The sequence below is a fragment of the Mustela nigripes genome, chromosome 13 (genome assembly GCF_022355385.1).
Source record: "Mustela nigripes isolate SB6536 chromosome 13, MUSNIG.SB6536, whole genome shotgun sequence".
Lineage (NCBI taxonomy): Eukaryota > Metazoa > Chordata > Mammalia > Carnivora > Mustelidae > Mustela > Mustela nigripes.
In genome coordinates, this window is record NC_081569.1 from 9,698,923 (window position 1) to 9,717,021 (window position 18,099).

Here is an 18,099-nt window from a genome sequence, read left to right on the forward strand (position 1 = left end):
TCAGTGAACTCAAGAAAAGTTAATGGAAAATATTCAAGCTAAAGCACAAAGAGTATAAAAAAGGAATAGAAAAAAATATAATAGAAATATAGGACAATAGCTATATGTTTTATGATGTGTAACATATATGCTCTTTTTCTTTCTTTTAAAATAATTTTTAGAAGGATTTACTTATTTATTTATTTGAAAGAGAGCGACCGAGCAGGGGGAGGGACAGAGGGAGAGGGAGAGAGACAATCTCAAGCAGAATATGAGCTGAATGCAGAGCCCAAACTGGGGCTTGATCCCATGGCCTTGAGATCATGACTTGAGCCTAAGCCAAGAGTCAGACAGTCAACTGACTGAGCCACCCAGGTGCTTCTATAATTTTTTAAAATTATCTGTTTATTTGGAAAGAGCACGAGTGGGGGGAGGGGTAGAGGAAGAGGTAGAGAGAGATCCCAAGCAGACTCCATGCTGTGTGTGGCCCCTGAGGCTGGCCCTGACCCAGTGATCATGACCTGAACCTAAGTCAAGCACCCAACTGACCGAGTCACCCAGGTGTATCCATATGGGCTCTCTCCTGATATAAGAGCATAGGAGAAAGGGAATAGGTCAGAAACAACATTTGAAAAGATAGAAGCTGAGAATTTTCTAAAGCCAATAAAAGACTTTAACCCACAAATTCACGATGCTCAGAGAACAACAATCAGGATAAATATAAAGAAAAAAATACATGGGAACATCATAATTAAACTTCTGGAAGAAAGTATACAGAGAAAATATTAAAGGTAGTGAAAAGAAAGATTACTCTTGAAGAAGTGATACCAAGACTAACAGAATCAGCTGAAAGTATGGCAGCGGAACACAATGAATGACATCCTTAAAATCATTAAAGACAGGGGCGCCTGGGTGGCTCAGTGGGTTAAGCCGCTGCCTTCGGCTCAGGTCATGATCTCGGGGTCCTGGGATCGAGTCCCACATCGGGCTGTCTGCTCAGCCGGGAGCCTGCTTCCTCCTCTCTCTCTCTGCCTGCCTCTCTGCCTACTTGTGATCTCTGTCTGTCAAGTAAATAAACAAAATCTTAAAAAAAAATCATTAAAGACAAACAGACTTTCATCTTCAAATTCAATATATAGTGAGAAACAACCTTTAAAAATAAAGGTGAAATAAAGACATTTTATGTTATGAAAAGCTGAGAGGACTGTTGGTCTCTAACAGAACTCCACTAAAAGAAATACTAAAATGTGTGGCTCAGACTGACATAAAAGGATCTCCAATAGAAGCACAGAACTCCAGGAAGGAATGAAAACTACTGGAATTGGAAAATATGTGGTTATAGACACATAAGAATATCAGTGTTTTAAAAGAACAATAACACTATCTTGTGCATTTTCATATACTGTTGATTTTCAACAGCACAGGTTTGAACTGTATGGATCCACTTATAAGCAGTTTTTTGATAAATACGAAATAGTATTGTAAATGTATTTTCTCTTCCTTATGATTTTCTTAGTCACATTTTCCCCGTCCAGCTTATGATCCTGTAGGAATACAGTATATAGTTTGTAGAACATAGAATGTATGTATCCATCCACTGTTTATGTTATTGGTAAGGCTTCCTGTCAACATTAGGTTATTGCTAGTTAGGTTTTGGGGGAGTCAAAAGTGATACATGGATTTTCAACTGTGTAGGGGTCCACGGCCTTAAACCCCACTGAATATACTACATGTACAGTATAATCTATAAAATACATAGTAGTTTGTTACATAGAAAGTTGTCCTATCAAAACTCCACAGCCTGACCAATGCTTGGGACAGCTTTTTCTTTCTTTTTTTTTTTTTTTGTAAGAACACTCTTCAGTCCACATTTGTTCCCCACGGTAAGAATGTTATGCTAAGGTGGCTCAGTTAGTTAAGCATCTGCCTTTGGATTGTTTCATGATCCCAGGGTCCTGGGACTGAGCCCTGGCTTCAGGCTCCCTGCTCAGCAAGGAGTTTGCTTCTCCCTCTCCCTCTCCCCTTCCCCTCTGCTTATCTCTCACATGAATAAATAGAATCTTTTTTTTTTTTTAAAGGCTAGTCAACCACATTTTATAGCAAGTTTTAAAATGTGGTGTCATGCTGATATCTAAGGGTCAGGTGATAAAATAAAATTCAGTAATCTGAAAGGATTTATTTGAAATGTATAAGGAGAGAGAGACTGTTGGATCAATTTTCTGTTTCTGCAAGGGAGCTCAGAAAATTTGCTTGGAAAAAGCACCTGGTCTAACTACTTAAAAGGAAATAAGTCTGTTACTAATCCTAACACTTAAAATTCAGTCACTGTAAAAAAAAAAAAAAATGAAAACAGGGGTACCTGGGTGGCTCAATCAGTTGAGTGTCTGACTCTTGATTTCAGTTCAGGTCATGATCTCAGCTCATTTTATGAGGTAGCACAACTTTGATATGAAAAATTGCTAGAGACATTACAAAAAAGCAAAATTATAAGTTAACATCTCTAATGAACACAGAATATATTTTAAGAGGATTTATTTATTTGAGAGAGAGAGAAAATGTGTGTGTGAGGGCCAGAGAGAGAGGGAGATAGAATCTCAAGCAGACTCCATAACTAGTGTAGGGCATGGGGCTTGATCTCATGACCAAGAGATCACGGCCTGAACCAAAACCAAAAGTTGGACTCTCAGCCAACTGTCCAACACAGAATAGTTTTTAATATAAAAATAGTAAACAAAATATGATCAAGTCAAATAAATAAGATATAAAAATATATGATATCATTGCCAATTTAGGTTTGTTTGGGGGAATATGTGATTGATTTAGCAAGCAAAAGTCAAACAATGTAGGGACACCTGCCTGGCTCAGTGGGTAGAGCATGTGACATGATCTCAAGGTTGAGTTTGAGCCTCATGTTGGGGATAAAGATTATTTAAAAAAAAAAACAAACATTAATCAGTGTAATTATCCATGTTAACTGAATAAAAGAGTAAAACTATATGGTTATCTCCATGGATGGAACCAGAGGGTATTATGTTTAGTGAAGTAAGTCAATCAGGGAAAGACAATTATCATATGATCTCCCTGATATGAGGAAGTTGAGAGGCAATGTGGGGGCCTTGGGGGGTAGGAAAAGAATAAATGAAACAAGATGGGATCAGGAGGGAGACAAACCATAAGAAACTCTTAATCTCACAAAACAAACTGAGAGTTGCGGGAGGGGGTGTGTGGGGGGCTATGGACATTGGAGGAGGTATGTGCTATGGTGAGTGCTGTGAAGTGTGTAAACTTGGCAATTCACAGACCTGTACCCCTGGGGCTAATAATACATTATATGTTAATAAAAAATATTAAAAAACAAGCAAAACTATATAATCATCTCAATAGATGGAAACATTTGACCCATTATTCATTATACACTTTTTAGCAAACTGAAAGGTGAAAGGAGGCTCTTTAATCTGATAAAGATTAAAAAATTAAGCACCCATGGCTAATATCATACTTAATGGTAAGAATGCTTTCCTTATGAAATTAGGAGTAGGATATTGCTGTTCATCATCACCACTTTAATAATTAACATCATACATAGCAATATGACTTTTCTCCCTGAATTTATGAATAAGACAAGGATGTACAGTATTACCACTTTAATTCAACATTTTATGAGAGGTTTTCACTGGAGCAATAAGGCAAGAAAAAGTTTAAATAAGAAATACAAATGTTGGAAACAAAAAATAAAATTTGTCTTATTCATATATATTATATGGCTTCAAAATCTGAAATAACATACAAACTGTTAAAACTAATAAGCAAATTTAGCCAGGATACAAAGATACAGGATATGAGGACAATATATTAAATATTTAATAAATATATTAAAACCAATGTACTTTGATCCTGGATATAAAGTCAACATAAAAATTTTTATTTTGGTATATTAGCAACAAATAATTCGAAAACGAAGTTAAAGTACCAGTTAAATAGAATCAAGCATGTGAAATACTGAAACATAACACTAACAAAACACGTACTAGATCTCTTCACTGTAATCTATAAAATAACACTGAGAAAAGAAGATCTAAACAAATGGCAAGACATATAATGTAAAAGGAGTAGAAGACAACATTGTTAAGGTGTCAGTTCTTACCAAATTCATCTATAGATTTAAGGTAATTCTAACCAAAATCCCATTAGGGTATGTGCGTGTGTGTGTGTGTGTGTACATGCATGCATGTGCATATGTGGGTAAATCAGTAAGCTGGTTCTGGGGAGGAGCAAGATGGCGGAGGAGAAGGAGATGAAAATATTATTAGGTTCTAGGAGTTCAGCTAGAACTGGTCAGTTATCAGACCATTCTGAACGCCTACAAACCCAACAGGAGTTTGAAGAGAAGAAGAGCAGCCATTCTAGTAACAGAAATTGACCACTTTCTGGAAGGTCGGACGTTTGGAGAAGTGAATCCAAGACAACAGGAAGATAGACCATGGGTGGGGGGGCAGTCCCTGCAAGTGGTGGAGCCCGGGAGCACAAAAGTGAACCTTTAGAAGTCTGCTCCACTGAGGGGCATCGCTCCAGAGGCTAAGTGGGGGTGGAACCCTCATAGGGACAATGTGGTCCCAGGAACCCTGCCGTCAGAGAAAGATCTGGGGGTGTTTGAGTGTGGTAGAGCTGTCAGGTATCGGAGCAGGGAAGCCGGCTATAGAGATGGAGCCGGGGAGGAGGCTCTCAGGTCGGGGTTACCTTGAGCCAGGATCCAGGACACAGTCAGGACCCCTTCAAGCAGGGACCCCACAAGTGGCAGATCCAGGGAGAACCCCTCCTTCCTGCTCTGGGAGGAGTGGCACCCGATCACGCAGCAGGAATCTTCTGGGTGTGGAGACTCTAAGCAGGGCCGTGCAGCAGAGATAGAAATGCTCGGTCACAGGCCAGGGGAGCTCGGATCGCAGCTGGAGAACAGGGAGATGGAGTGATTGAGCCCTTTCATCTGAGGCTGCACTGAAGAGTGGGGCCCCGTGCTCTCGGCTCTGCTGGGTGGAGACTGGGCGGCCGCCATCTTTATTCCCGTCCTTCAAGCTCTATGGAAAGCGCTCAGGGAACAAAAGCTCTGAGAGCGAACCCAAGCAGATGATTTAGCCTGGCCACTGGTAAGTGTGGTGCAATTCCACCTCAGGCAAAGACATTTAAGAATCACGGCAACAGATCCCTCCTGCAGAAGATTAGCAAGGACATCCAGCCAAGACCAAGTGCACTGTTAATGAGAACTGCAGAACTTCAGAGGTTGGGGAAAGCAATACATAGAATTCATGGCTTTTTTCCCATGCCCCTTTAGTCTTTCAAAGCTAAATTTTTGAAATTTTGCTTTTTTCTTATTCTATTTTTAAAAATTTTCCCTTTTTCCTATTTTGATCTTTTTAAAAAGTTTTCTTATCAATACCTTTTTAAAAATCTTTAAAAATTTTCATTGTTATAGTCATATTCTATCCCTTCATTGTATTTAACCTTATATTTTGTACATATATAGCTTTTCCTTTCCTTAAAATTTTGGAATACAGTTTCTTCTAATAGATCAAAATATACCCTAAATCTAATGCATGGCTTTGGTCTAGTCTCCAGTCTGATTACATTCTTTCCCCTTTTTTCCTTTTTCAATCAACTTCTTATCTTATCAATTCCTTTTTTAGAATCTTTTAAAATTTATATTAGTCTAATTGGACTAATATATATATGCATATATATATATTAGACTTGTGAATAGAACAGAGCCACACACTTGATTTTGGTGTATATACAAATACATATATATATATACATATATGTGTATATGTATATACACATATGTAAATGTATTATATATAATACATATACATATAAATAAAATAAAATACATAAGTAAAATAAATACATAAAAAATGAAATACATACATATATATGTATAAATACATATACATATGTGTATTTTTTTCTTTTTCTTCTTCTTCCTTTTTTCCTCCAGTTTTGGGTCTCTTCTGATTTGGTTAGTGTATATTTTTCTGGGGTCATTGCTACAACTTTAGTATTTTGTTCTCTCATTCATCTATTGTTATGTGGATAAAATGACAAGGCAGAAAAACTCACCTCAAAAAACAAGAACAAGATGCAATACTGATAGCTAGGGACCTAATCAATATGGACATTAGTAATAATGTCAGAACTAGAGTTCAGAATGATTATTATCAAGGTACTAGCTGGGGTAGTACTAGCTGGGCTTGAAAAAAGAATGGAAGATACTTAAAAATCCCATTCTGGAGAAATAAAATCCTTTTCTGGAGAAACAAAAGAACTAAAATCTAAAATCTAACCAAGTTGAAATTAAAAAAGCTATTAATGAGGTGCAATAAAAATTGGAGGCTCTAGCTGCTAGGATAAATGAGGCAGAAGAGATAATTAGTGATATAGAAAACCAAATGATGGAGAATAAAGAAGCTGAGAAAAAGAGAGACAAATAACTACTGGACCACAAGGGGAGAATTTGATATATAAGTGATACCGTAAGATGAAACAATATTAGAATAATTAGGATCCCAGAAGAAGAAGAAGAAAGAGAGAGGGGCAGAAGGTTTATTGGAGCAAATTACAGCAGAGAATTTCCCTAATTTTGGGAAAGGAACAAGCATCAAAATCCAGGAGGTAGAGAAAACACCCCCTCAAAATCAATAAAAATAGGTCCACACCCTATCATCTAATAGTAAAACTTACAAGTGTCAATGACAGAGAGAAAATCCTGAGCATAGCTTGGGACAAGTAGTCTGTAATATACAATGGCAGAAATATTACATTGGCGGCAGACCTTTCCAAAGAGACCTGGAAGGTCAGAAAGGACTGACATGATATATTCAGAGCACTAAATGAGAAAAATATGCAGCCAAGAATACTATATCAGGCTAGGTTGTCACTGAAAACAGAAGAGATAAAAAGCTTCTAGGACAACAAAAACTAAAAGAATTTGCAAACACCAAACCAGCCCTACAGGAAATATTGAAAGGAGAGCTCTAAACAAAGAGAGAGCCTAAAAGTAACAGACCAGGAAGGAACAGAGACAATATCCAGTAAGAGTCACCTTACAGACAATACAATGGCATTAAATTCATATCTTTCAATAGTTACCCTGAATGTAAATGGGCTAAATTCCCCAATTAAAAGACACAGGGTATCAGAATGGATAAAAAAAAACAAGACCCATTAATATGCTTTCTACAAGAAACTCATTTTAGACCCAAAGACACCTCTAGATTTAAATTGAGGGGGTGGAAAATAATTTACCATGCTAATGGACATCAAAAGAAAGCTGGGATAGCAATCCTTATATCAGATAAATTAGATTTGAAGCTGAAGACTATAATAAGAGATGAGGAAGGTATGGATAGACACCTCTCCAATGAAGACATACAAATGGCTATCAGACACATGAAAAAATGTTCATCATCACTAGCCATCAGGGAGATTCAAATTAAAACTACATTGAGATATCACCTTACACCAGTTAGAATGGCCAAAATTAGCAAGACAGGAAACAACATGTGTTGGAGGGGATGTGGAGAAAGGGGAACCCTCTTACACTGTTGGTGGGAATGCAAGTTGGTGCAGCCTCTTTGGAGAACAGTGTGGGGATTCCTCAAGAAATTAAAAATAGGACTTCCCTATGACCCTGCCATTGCACTACTGGGTATTTACCCCAAAGATACAGATGTAGTGAAAAGAAGGGCCATCTTTACCCCAATGTTTATAGCAGCAATGGCCACGGTCACCAAACTGTGGAAAGAATCAAGATGCCCTTCAATGGACGAATGGATAAGGAAGATGGGGTCCATATACACTATAGAGTATTATGCCTCCATCAGAAAGGACGAATACCCAACTTTTGTAGCAACATGGACAGGACTGGAAGAGATTATGCTGAGTGAAGTAAGTCAAGCAGAGAGAGTCAATTATCATATAGTTTCACTTATTTGTGGAGCATAACAAATAGCATGGAGGACATGGGGAGATAGGAGAAGGGAGTTGGGGGAAATTGGAAGGGGAGGTGAACCATGAGAGACTATGGACTCTGAAAAACAATCTGAGGGTTTTGAAGGGGCAGGGGGTGGGAGGTCGGGTACCAGGTGGTGGGTATTATAGAGGGCATGGATTGCATGGAGCACTGGGTGTGGTGCAAAAATAATGAATACTGTTATGCTGAAAATAAAAAATAAATTAAAAAAAAGAAGAGATGAGGAAGGACACTATTATCATCCTCAAAGAGTCTGTCCAACAAGAAGATCTAATAATTTTAAATATCTATGCCCCTAACATGGGAGCAGCCAATTATATAAACCAATTAATAACAAAATCAAAGAAACACATTGATGATAATACAATAACAGTAGGGGACTTTAATACCTCCCTCACTGAAATGGACAGATCATCTAAGCAAAAGACCAACAAGGAAATAAAGGTTTTAAATGACACATGGGGCGCCTGGGTGGCTCAGTGTGTTAAGCCTCTGCCTGCGGCTCAGGTCATGATCTCAGGGTCCTGGGATCGAGCCCTGCATTGGGCTCCTTGCTCTTTGGGGAGCCTGTTTCCCCCCACTCCTGCCTGCCCCTCTGTCTACTTGTGATCTCTCTCTGTCAAATAAATAAATAAAATCTTGAAAAAAAATAAGTGAATGACACACTGGGCCAGGTGGTCATCACACATATAGTCAGAACATTCCATTCCCAAAGCAATAGAATACATATTCTTCTCTAGTGCACATGGCACATTCTCTAGAATAGGTCACATCCCAAGTCACAAATCAGGTCTCAACCATTACTAAAAGATTGGGTCATTCTCTGCATATTTCAGACCATAGAGCTTTGAAACTAGAACTCAACCACAAGAGGAAAGTTGGAAAGTACTCAAATACATGGAGGCTAAAGAACATCCTAGTAAAGAACGAATGGGTCAACCAGGAAATTAAAGAAGAGTTAAAAAAAAATCATGGAAACAAATGAAAATGAAAACACAACTGTTCAAAATCTGTGGGATGTAGCAAAAGCAGACTTGAGAGGAAAGCACATAGCAATACAAGCCTTTCTCAAGAAACAAGAAAGGTGGGGCACCTGGGTGGCTCAGTGGGTTAAGCCGCTGTCTTCGGCTTGGGTCATGATCTCAGGGTCCTGGGATCAAGTCCCACATCGGGCTCTCTGCTCAGCAGGGAGCCTGCTTCCCTCTCTCTCTCTCTCTGGCTGCCTCTCCATCTACTTGTGATTTCTCTCTGTCAAATTAATAAATAAAATCTTTAAAAAAAAAAAGAAACAAGAAAGGTGTCAAATACACAACCTAACCCTACACCTAAAGTTGCTGGAGAAAGAACAGCAAATAAAACCTAAACCCAGCAGCAGAAGAGAAATAATAAAGATTAGAGCAGGAATCAATGAAATAGAAACCAAAAGAACAGTAAAACAGATCAATGAAACTAGGAAATGGTTTTTGAAAGAATTAATAAAATTGATACACCCCTGGCCAGATTCATCAAAAAAGAAAAGAGAAAGGGCCCAAATTAATAAAATCATGAGTGAAAGAGGAGAGATCACAACCAACACCAAAGAAATACAAACAATTATAAGAACATATTATGAGCAACTATACATCAGCAAATTTGACAATCTGGAAGAAATGGATGCATTCCTAGAGACATAAAAACTACCAAAACTGGGGCACCTCGATGGCTCAGTGGGTTAAGCCACTGCCTTCGGCTCGGGTCATGATCTCAGGGTCCTGAGATCGAGTCCCGCATCGGGCTCTCTGCTCAGCAGGGAGCCTGCTTCCCTCTCTCTCTCTCTGCCTGCCTCTCCCTCTACTTGTGATTTCTCTCTGTCAAATAAATAAATAAAATCTTAAAAAAAAAAAAAAACCTACCAAAACTGAACCAGGAAGAAATAGAAAACCTGAACAGCCCCATAACCAGTAAGGAATTGAAGCAGTCATCAAAAATCTCCCAACAAACAAGAGCCCAGGGCCAGATGGCTTCCCAGGGGAATTCTACCAAACATTTAAAAAAGAATTAATACCTATTCTCTGAGACTGTTCCAAAAAATAGAAATGGAAGGAAAACTTCCAAACTCATTTTATGAGGTCAGCATTACCTTGATCCCAAAACCAGACAAAGATCCCATTAAAAAGGAGAATTCCAGTCCAATATCCTTGATGAACACAGATGCAAAAATTCTCACCAAAATGCTAGCCAATAGGATCTCACAGCACATTAAAAGGATTATTCCCCACAACCAAATGTATTTATTCCTGGGATGCAGGGTTGGTTCAATATCCACAAATCAATCAATATGATACAATACATCAATAAAAGAAAGAACAAGAACCATATGATACTCTCAATAGATGCTGAAAAAGAATTTGACAAAGTACAGCAACCTTTCTTGATCAAAACTTTTCACGATGTAGGCATAGAAGGTACATACCTCAATATTATCAAAGCCATCTATGAAAAACTCACAATGAATATCATTCTCAATGGAGAAAAACTGAGAGCTTTTCCCCTAAGGTCAGGAACACAGCAGAGCTGTCCACTATCACCACTGCTATTCAACATAGTACTAAAAGTACTAATACATAGAAGTCCTAGCCTCAGCAATCAGACAACAAAAAGAAATAAAAGCCATCTGAGTCAGCAAAGAAGAAGTCAAACTCTCACTCTTTGCAGATGATATGATACTTTATGTGGAAAAGCCAAGAAACTCCACTCCAAAATTGCTAGAACTCATACAGGAATTCAATAATGTGTCAGGATATAAATATCAATGCACGGAAATCAGTTGCATTTCTATACACCAACAGTGAGACAGAAGAAAGAGAAATTAAGGAGTCAAACCCATTTACAATAGCACCCAAAACCATAAGATACCTTGGAATAAATGTAGCCAAAGAGGCAAAGAATCTGTAATCAGAAAATTATAAAGTACTCATCAAAGAAACTGAGGAAGACACAAAAAAATGGAATAACATTCCATCCTCATGGATTGGAAGAAAAAATATTGTGAAAATGTCTATGCTACCTAAAGATATCTACACATTTAATGAAATTCCTATCAAAATACCATCATTTTTTTTCAAAGAAATGGAACAAATAATCCTAAAATTTATATGGAACCAGAAAAGTCCCTGAATATCCAGAGGAAGGTTGAAAAACCAAAGCTAGAGGCATCACAATTCCAGACTTCAAGCTCCATTACAAAGCTGTCATCATCAAGATAGTATGGTATGGCACAAAAACAGACACATAGATCAATGTATCAGAATAGAGAGCCCAGAAATGGACCCTCAACTATATGGTGAACTAATCTTTGACAAAGCAGGAAAGAATGTCCAATGGAAAAAAGTCAGTCTCTTCAACAAATGGTGTTGGGAAAATTGAATAGCCATATGCAGACGAACAAAACTTGACCATTTCCTTATACCGCACATAAAAATAAACTCAAAATGGAGGAGAGGCCTCAATGTGAGACAGGAGGAGAACATATCCTTGAGGAGAATACAGGCAGCAACCTCTGTGACCTCAGCTGTAGCAACTTCTTCCTAGAAAAATTGCCAAAGGAAAGGGAAGGAAGGGTAAAAATGGACTATTTGGACTTCATCAAGATCAAAAGCTTTTGCACAGCAAAGGAAACCATCAACAAAACCAAAAGACAACTGACAGAATGGGAGAAGATATTTGTAAATGACATATCAGATGAAGGGCTAGTATCCAAAATCTAAAAAGAACTTATCAAACTCAATGCCCAAAGAACAAATAATCCCATCAAGAAATGGGCAGAAGACATAAACAGACATTTCTACAACAAAGACCTCCAAATGGCCAACAGACACATGAAAAAGTGCTCAACATCACTCAGCATCAGGCAAATAAAAATCAAAACCACAGGGAGATAGTACCTTACACAAGTCAGAATGGCTAAAATTAACAAGGAAATGACAGATGCTGGTGAGGATGTGGAGGAAGGGGAAACCTCTTACACTGTCGGTGGGAACACAAGCTGGTGCAGCCACTCTGGAAAACAGTATGGAGGTTCCTCAAAAAGTTGAAAATAGAGCTATCCTCTGATCCAGGAATCACACTACTGAGTATTTACACTAAAGATACAAATGTAGTGATCTGAAGGGACATGTGTACCTGAATGTTTATAGCAGCAATGCCCACAACAGCCAAACTATGGAAAGAATCCAGATGTCCATCTACAGATGAACAGATAAAGAAGAGGTGATCATATATATATATATATATATATATATATATATATATATATATGATGCAGCCATCAAAACCATCGAAATCTTGCTATTTGCAATGATATAGATGGGTCTAGAGGGTATTATGCTAAGTGAAATAAGTCAATCAGAGAAAGACAATTGTCCCATGATTTCCCTGATGTGAGGAATTTGAGAGGCAGAAAGGGGGGTTGTGAGGTGTAGGGAGGAAAAAAGTGAAACAAGATGGGACCAGGGAGGGAGATGAACCATAAGAGACTCTTAATTTCAGGAAACAAACTGAGGGCTGCTTGGGGGAGCAAAGGGAGGGATAGGGTGCTTGGGTTATGGACACCAGGGAGGGTATGTGCTATGATGAGTGCTGTGAATTGTATAAGACTGATGATTCACAGACTTGTACCCCAGAAGCAAATAATACATTATATGTTAATAAATCAACAAGTTGAATGTGGAAAATCTGGAGACCTAAAGGGGCCAGGACAATATGGATGAAGAAGAACAAAGTGGGTGAGCAAACATTACCAGATTTCCAGACTTATAATAAAGGTAAACTAAGACAGTATAGTTAGTACAAGGATATGCACATAGAACAATGGAATAGAATGGGGAGTCTAGAAATAGATCCACTCTAGGTGATCATTTGATTTACAACACAGGTGCTGTTGTGAGCCAATGGGTAAAAGTGGTCTTTTCCATAATGTTTCTGGAACATCTGTATATCTATGGAGAAAAAATAAACTTGGACTACTACATCCCATACATGAATAGAAGAGAGACCAAAATATGAAAGGTAAAACAGAAAGGCATTCCAGAAGGAAACATGAGGATAATAAGTGCCTGCGTTGAGGTAGATTGAATTACTTAAACAGGATCCCCCAAATTACATGATTGGTATTTTAATCATAAAAGAAAAAACCCGATAAATTGTATTCTATCAAAATTAAGAGAATAAAACATAAGCCCCAAACTGGGAGAAGATATTCAAACTACATATATCCAATCATGGACTCATATTAAACAAATAGAATGCCTTACAGATCAGTAAGGAAAAGACAAGGAAACCAAGAAATTGGCCAAAAGACTTGAAATGGCATGTCACAAAAGGATATTCAAATGGCCAATAAGTCATTTGAAAAGGTCAACATCATTAGTCAACAAGGAAATGCAAATTAAAACGACACTGGAAATATCACTCCACACCCACGAGAATGGTTAAAATTAAAAGTATAATGTCAAATTGTGGCAAAGAAATAGAATATTTGGAATTCTTATACTGCAGGTGGGTCTGTACTGGTATAACCATTTTGGAAAACTATGAGGTAATATCTACCAATGCAAAGCATATCTACTAGAGCTGTGACCTAGGAATTCTACTCCTGGTTACATACCCAAGAGAAAAGTGCTTATGTCTATCATACACTTTACTTGACACCAACTTTATTCATAATAGCCCCAAACTGGAAGCAACCCAAATGTTCACCCTCAGGAGAAGGAATAGATAACTTGTCTTATCGTCATGCAGAGCAGTACTACACAGTAACAAAAAGACTGTCCCACAAATGTATATAACAGTATGGATGAATCTCAGACATTATTTTGAGTAAAAGAAGCCATACCCCCAAATACCCACAGAATGATTCTATACTAATACTAACTGCTGTTGAAAGAGGTGAGATTAGCAGTTACACCTGGGGGTGAGCAGTTATTGCTTGGGAAGGCACACAAAGAAACCTCTGGATGTCAGGACCGTTCTATATCTTCATCTGGTTAGAGACAGCACTAATCTATATCGAGCAGATGCCTTATGCCTGTGCCCTTTGCAACAGCAGCCAATAAGAGACCATGCTTTCCTATAGCGTACATCCTAGTGAGGACGACAGATGTTAGGCACCTAACTTCAGTAATATGTTGGGTGCTGTGTTAGAGGACTTGGCGGTGGCTCTAGGCACACAGACCATAGAGAATTTAGTTGTTCTAGGGACTAGGGGAGAACTCCTCAAGGAACAGATGGCTCAGCAGAGAACCACTGGGCATTAGGGAAAGGAGAGTGGAAGGAGGAGAACATTCCAGGCAAGCGAGAACCTGAATGCAAAGTGCTGGTGGAGAGACGGGGCATGTGTAAGCAAATGACAATTTGGTACTGTCCTACTACAGGGAAGAGGAAGGGGTGGGGGCTCGTGGGAGGGCAGGGCAGTTGGGCAGTGAGCGGCCTGCCCTTTGGCGGCTAAATGAGATGTGTTACAAGAGTTTCAGCTTTTCGAAGGCCACTGGGAAGCCAGTGCATGGTTGTAGGTAGTAAAGAGTCAAGACGAGGTTTTCCATCTTAAGAAAGAAGTTCAGGAGGCTGAGCAGTGGTGGCTCCTGGGTAGTCCCGGTCAGAGAGGATGGGGGGCCTGGAGTGGGGCGAGGACATAGGAGCTGGCCCGCCACGCACTTACTGTAGAGACAGCCACGGGGGAGCTGAAGACCTCCGGACGTTGGCTTGTGCTGGGTGGGGAAGAGGAAGTCTTTCAGGATTGCAAGCATTTCAGCACTATTAAGAAGGAAAGCAGTTCCAGACTCTACAGGGGGCAGACCCCTGGGTGATCGTTGATTTCACCTCTGAATTTCCAGTGTCATTAGGTTCCTTCTCAGTTCCTTCTAGAAGGAACCTTGCTCCTGAAAAGAGCCTTTCACTGTAGGGTGAACTCTTCTCTGGGTGGATGGGGCATGGCGGTAGGACTGGGGGTGGGGGGGAGTATTGGAAGGAGGGAGACAGGTGGAGGGGTTGGTCTGATGCAGCAAGCCTCGTCGTGTCTTCCCCTTTCTTTCCACTCGCCAGATAGGGTCTTCTCACCCAGCTCCCTGGGTAACAAGGACCTGGCGATGTCACCGCACCCGTTATCTGAGATACTTCAGCGATGCAATTAGCAGAGGATTCCCCTTGCCAGGAATTTGAGTCCTGTCCTCTGATGCGTTCTAGCTTGGAGCTGGTGAGAGCGGTTGTGGAGTCCACAGCGCCCCCTCGCCCCGGGCGGGGTGGAGAGACGGAAGCCAGGTGAAGACCAGAATCAGCCGGGGACCAAACTCGAAACTCCAGGAGTAAGTTTAACATCTACCCGTCCACAAATCCAGACAGCCTGGGGCCCCGCCGGCCCCCTTCCCAGCCAGCTTTCGCAGGCACTGCGCCTCGAATCAGGAGGGATTTAGAAGCCCAGAGCTGCCGGCCGCGGATACTGCTAATGCCTAGGCCGGGGCGGAAAGCGGGTTAAGATCAGATCCCGCTGCACAGAGGACCCAGGAGCCAACCCGCCCTCGGTATTCGGAGCGGCGGGGGCGCGCTGCGTGCTGCGCCTGGGCCGCCCGCGGCGGCGGCGTGGGCGCCGTGATGCAGGTGTGACAGCCGCGGACTCCTGCCTCCGCCGGGATCGCCCCAGCGCCGCGGTGGCCGGAGCTGCGGGCCGGGCCGCCAGTGCCGACGCTGCTCCGCCCGCACCCGCGCCTGCACCCGCACCCGCCCCCGCCTCCGCCCCCGCCCGCGGATTTCCCACCCAGGTAGGCGACGCCGTGGCTCGCTCCCGAGCGTGCGGAGCCGGCCCGGCGCGGACTCCGCGTGCTCCAGGGGCCTCCCCAGCTTGCCTGCGGGGCAGACACGGACAGCTGCTCCCCCTGAACGTTGTTTATAGTAAATGACCCCAAAGACAGGGGCGAGTCTCGGAAAGCCGGCGCAGAGAAGCAGGGACCTGCCGGCCGCCCGCGGCTGCGCGCTTCTTTGAAGGTGGCATCCCCAAGGGCTGTTTTTAAACCCGGTTCCAACTGTTAGCGCCGCACAGTTCCGCAACTTCGGCTACTGACATTTCTTAAGTCCGTTTCCCTAAGCTTCCCAGCCCAGCTTTTAGTTTCAATTCCGTCCCTAGGAGACGGGTTTTGCTGGTGGCGGTTTGTTGCCGAAGAGCCGACGAAAACATGCTTACACCTGGCGGCTCTGGGCTGGGGCTCGTGAGTGTGTATTTCTGCTTGTGGAGGGCGCCCTCCGTGGGCGTGGGAGCCGGTTTTTAGGGACGCAGAGAGGATTTGTTTAGAGATGGATTTTAGCGCAAGGAAAAGAACGTGATTTGTTCTGTGGGGATGGGGGAGCAAACGCGTGTGGCCAGGGAGGAGCGAGGCACAGCCGCGTCTTCCGCAGATGGGTGTTCCTATCTCTGCCGTCCCGGGTTTGGCAGGGCTGGGGAAACGCGACCCTTGAACAGCGATCGCAGATGCGAACTAGGTCCTTTTCAAGGTAACTTAATGTCCTTGTCTTGGGCTCTGCTAAGAGCTGCTGGGTGGGGTGGGGTGCCGGGGGTGGGTGGGTGGGTGGGAGGAGTCCCTGCTTGTTTTCTTAAAGCCTATTTGGGAGGTCAGTGTGGGTAGCTTTGAGGTTCCAGCAGGCAGGTGAGGGGCGAAAGGTGTGTGTAGCGGGGAAAGGTGAGCATTGCCGCCAGCTCAGCCGCTGATCTGGACACTGGATCGCTTCTGTGTTTCTGCATCCTGCCCTTTCCAGAAGAGGTGGCTTGTCCTGCTTGCTCTAGGCAATGCAGCAGATTTAGTACAGGCTCATTCTGCATCTTTCCTGAGTCAGCAAATACTCACCCAGCACCTACAATGTGTCAGAGGCTGGATTAATCCTTGGAGATGCAGAGATGAGGAAAACAAAGTCTAGGTTCACCAGAAGCTCCCACCTGGTGGGGGGAGAAACACCTGTAATAATCAAGTGTGATGAGTTCAGTCACGCAGGTGTGAGGAACCGGAGTGTTGGGAGTCCTGAGGAGGAAGGAATTAATTGTGCCAGGAGATTATTTTTTAAATGAAGCCCTCACAGATGAGGTATGACATTGATTTTGGTAGAGACTAGGTCACTTTCTTGGTCTCTTGGTCTGTGAGTGACCCACATTGCTGTTCAACCCCATCAGCATCCCAGATACTGGATGGGCAGAGGTCTCCAAGTCACGACTGGGCTGGCTATTGCAGTGCATGGCCAGACCCCAGTAGACACACACAGAGGAATGTGTCCAACGCAGGTCAGGCTTTTTTTTTTTTTCTTTTTAGAAAAATTGATTGTTTTCCTAAATTCTAGGACCAAGAAGGTTTTGAAGCAGTACTTCAAAAAGGCAGGGGTTCTGGAAAATTCTCAGGGATTTTTCAGAGGAGATGAACTTCTGCCCTCTTTCCCCTTGGGTCCCTGACCTGTCTGTACTTGTCCTGGCCCAGTTCAAAGGGAAAGCTCTGACCTTGATTCTGTCTCAGTGTCAAGGGAAGCCGTTACTACCAACCCGCTGTCTGGGAGATGAAAATCCAACCTAATGGATGTTTCTTCCTGCACAAAAACTGTGGTGGGGGATGAAATATGATCGAGCCCTTGCCATCATGATATTGGCCAGAGCTGCGTATCACATGCGTTTGGTAATCTAAACCATGATTAAGTTGTTTGAAAAGCAGGCTGGCACCTTGTGAGAAGCCCAGGCTTTGATGGACAAACAAAACTAGGTGAGTGTCTTGGGCAAGTTAGAGCTTTTTTTTGAGCTTTGCTTTCCTGATCTGTAACATGGAGATAACAACAGCATTGTTATAAGAATTATGTGGTAGTTGCTTACAAAATATTTGTTCATTGGTGAATGATTTTTGGGCATAAATTGCATGGCACAAAGCCTGTGCTCAAGAAATTACAGTTCATCCACTGAGTACCTACTGTGTGTCAGTGACTGCTTTATGTGTGGGGAATGCAAAATTGAACTAAAGAAAACCCCTATCCTCAAGGAGCTTAATGTGTGCATGTGTGTGTTTGTGTGTGTGTGTAAACCAACAAATAACTAAGTAATTAGA

The 18,099-nt window shown here is 41.7% G+C and overlaps 1 protein-coding gene across 3 annotated transcripts in view; it reads left to right on the forward strand.

Moving 5' to 3' along the window:
- Window positions 1–15,115: 15,115 nt before the first annotated feature.
- The window catches only part of SV2B (synaptic vesicle glycoprotein 2B), a 180,951-nt gene continuing 177,967 nt past the window's right edge, over window positions 15,116–18,099 (forward strand). Inside the window, exon 1 of one of the 3 annotated variants that reach the window (XM_059371624.1) lies at window positions 15,116–15,339. The gene's annotated coding sequence lies outside the window, so the exon portion shown is untranslated. The other 2 variants (XM_059371625.1, XM_059371623.1) reach the window with 2 other exon arrangements.